Source organism: Dipteris shenzhenensis, unplaced genomic scaffold (genome assembly GCF_047967505.1).
Source record: "Dipteris shenzhenensis isolate YYH24624 ecotype China unplaced genomic scaffold, Dip_SZ_1.0 scaf0523, whole genome shotgun sequence".
NCBI lineage: Eukaryota > Viridiplantae > Streptophyta > Polypodiopsida > Gleicheniales > Dipteridaceae > Dipteris > Dipteris shenzhenensis.
In genome coordinates this window covers 12,501-15,634 of record NW_028239829.1, presented here as the reverse complement: position 1 = coordinate 15,634, position 3,134 = coordinate 12,501, and positions in this window count along the sequence as shown.

Here is a 3,134-nt window from a genome sequence, read left to right as displayed (position 1 = left end):
AATAGGTGAATTGGTCTCGCCAATACGGGACTTGGTAAAAGAATTGGATTTAAAATCTGGAAAATGAAACTATCCAAGAATATATTACCGATTCGAAAGTCACTGAGTGAATTGGTCGGACGTAGAGTTCGATAATCCGGTAAATCCTTGGTTCGGAACCAGTAAAATAACATGTATGGTACTATTGGGACAGTTACAACATGTGGTTTCACTATCAATGCATATAGAGGTGAACAGAATATTGACAGAAATATTAGTAGCTATCCCATCATCAAACCACTCAAAGCGACGGTACCACTAAGATTCCCTCCCAAAAGAAAAGCTCTTATGGATAGTATTTGGGAGGGTCCAACGGGTAATGTTGTTAGTAATCCATAATATAGTCCGAATATTATAGGTGGACCTGCCACCTTCACCCGAGTAAGCAGCGAAACCTGCAGTAGATACAACGACATTTGAACGCTTTCTACGTTCATAATTATTTCCTTCCCATATTTTTCAGTTTTTTTTTTTTCCCGTAGAGTGCCGGCAACCTCTCCGTACCACTCCCGTAGCTAGCACAGCAACTCCTTCGGAAAGGAGTCGATGGATTTCTTAATCATGAGGAGACAGAATCCCATGATTAAGAATTTGGAGACGTCTCTATGCATTTCCCTCAATGGTCACTTCCCGTCACCCAATAATTCTATAATTTAGTGATTTGTTACCATCTGCTTCGACAGGTTACTCCAACCCAGACGCCCCGGATTATTATTACGCCGTAGGGGACGAGTAACAAGTTCAAGCACATCCCTCGCATTAGTGGATCCATGGATTTGGGCAAAGGTGAACTCGACAGACCATTTTGTATCAATACCTCTTGCTTCTAAAGGATTGGCATGAGCCATTCCAGTAATTGCTGAATCAGGTTTTAATTCATGCATACGCTGTATCTGGTTATAATTATCCGGTTTTTCCACGATCCGTGGCATGAGTGTACCCATCTCTTTGCAAGTATCTCGTGAGAAAGATGGCTCGGCAGCTTGATATCGTTTATCCATGTAGGGAATACCTGTTTCGTAGACAACCATTCCGCAGCGAATTGGGAATCTTGCTATAGAAATTTCTGATAGATTATCTCCCGTAAAAGATATAGATTTACCAGCTGCTATCTCAAGATAGTCTCTCAGACTCTTCCATATCTCATCCTCCCTCTCCTTCAAACCCTGAGGTTCCATATTAAAGGCGGAACAAATCTTTTCTATCCAAGCACGCGTCCCATCAGGACCAATAGGAAAAGGTGCTCCAATTAACTGGCATTTACGACGCCGCATCAGAGTCGTCGCTGTACGGCTCAGAGAGGGATTCACGCCGCAAACTTACACTCCCTTGCCTAATGATGGAAGTTCAGTATATCTCTGGGAGGGTAACCACCCCGATACCTGAATGGATTGACGTTTCGATTCCGGATTCGGTTGAGAAGCTACAGTTGAAGTTAGAGATCCAAAAAGAACTGAAGCATGATTCTTTAATTTCCGTCCCTCCGGATTAGCCCCCCCCGCTTCCGTCGTCGCAGTGTCAACACCCCCAACTAAATCCTGTTTCTGTTCGTGTCTAGATATGTCAAATTCCGGACACCGATGCGTCGTGGCAGCTGATACAGTATCCTCTCCCTGAGTAAAAGCATAATCCGATCCATTGGCCCGCGCAACTACAATTGGTACTCCAAGTTCGTTTTCTAGCTTGGGTGCTATGCCTTCTAGGTCCGTCTTTGTTATTTCCGTGGTACATGTGCCAATCCAAATAATGACACTAGGGTTTCTATCTCGTTTTATTTGGATACAAATTCTCTCCAATTCCCCTTGATCATTTAATTGGGCCGAGACGTCCCCCTCTTCCGACTCTGCCATTGCATAACGAGGTTCCGCAAGGATCGTAACTCCAAGAGCGTTCTGTAAGAAATAACCACAAGTCTTTGTACCTACCACTGGGGAAAAGCTGTCTTCGATCTTTTGATATAACCAAGCCACACAACTAATGGGGCAAGAAGTGTGATAATTTCCGGTTTCACATTCAAAAGTGAGAGTTTCGGGAGTCTTCGTGAAAGGGTTTCCTCAGAAAGGGTACACATACAAGAAATTTGCAGTTTCGGTTTCGAATCATCGTAAAATCAAGCAGAATATCCTGTTGAGTTTGCTGGGCATTCCTCTGCCCCCCACCATCGGGATTCAGATAGAAATCGGAGAGCAGACTGAATAATTCTCTATCTGGAATTTCCCTTGGCACAACCCCTTCTGGTCGAGACAATATCTGATCCGCCACATTGGGATGGAAATCACAAACATAATTGAGATCTGATTGACATTCAGCCGTTTCAAACAATGTTTTCCCCTTCACCCTCGAGACCCGAATGTCCTCAATGAGAGGCAACACTTCCAGCACAGGCATCGGGCAGGCTTCTACATGTTTATCAATGAGATCTCTCCTAGATGTCCGATTCCCCACCAAACCTGCTAATCGCAATGGGTGGGTATGTGCCTTCTCCCTAACCGACGCAGCAATACGATTTGCTGCAAAAGGGGCATCGAATCCATTATCCGTGATAATAATGCAATAATCCGCATGATTCGATGGAGCGGCAAAACCTCCACGGACTACGTCCCCTAAAACGTCGAATAGAGTAGTATCATATTCATAAGAAGCATTCGATTCTTTCGATGATTTAACCGTTTCTCCCACTACGTATCCCCCACAACCAGCTCCCGCAGGTGGTCCCCCTGCTTCAACACGATCCACTCCGCCATAACCCTTATAAATGACATCCTCAGGCCACACATCTTCATAGTGGTAATCCTTCGATTGCAAAGTGTCTATAATGGTAGGTATCAAGAATCCCGTGGGGGTGAAAGTACTATCATGTTTCGGATCACATCCAATTTGCAATACCCGTTTTCCGCGTCTCGCCAAAGCTATTGATATATTACAACTTGTTGTTGACTTACCAATTCCACCCTTTCCATAAACTGCTACTTTCGTTTCGCAAAGCTCCGATTCATTTTCTTCATCCCGACTATCCCCCACTTCCCCCCCCCTCCCCCTCACGTTCTCTTTCCCCTTTTTTCTTCATTTTTCACCCCTTATCCATACTTTCCCCC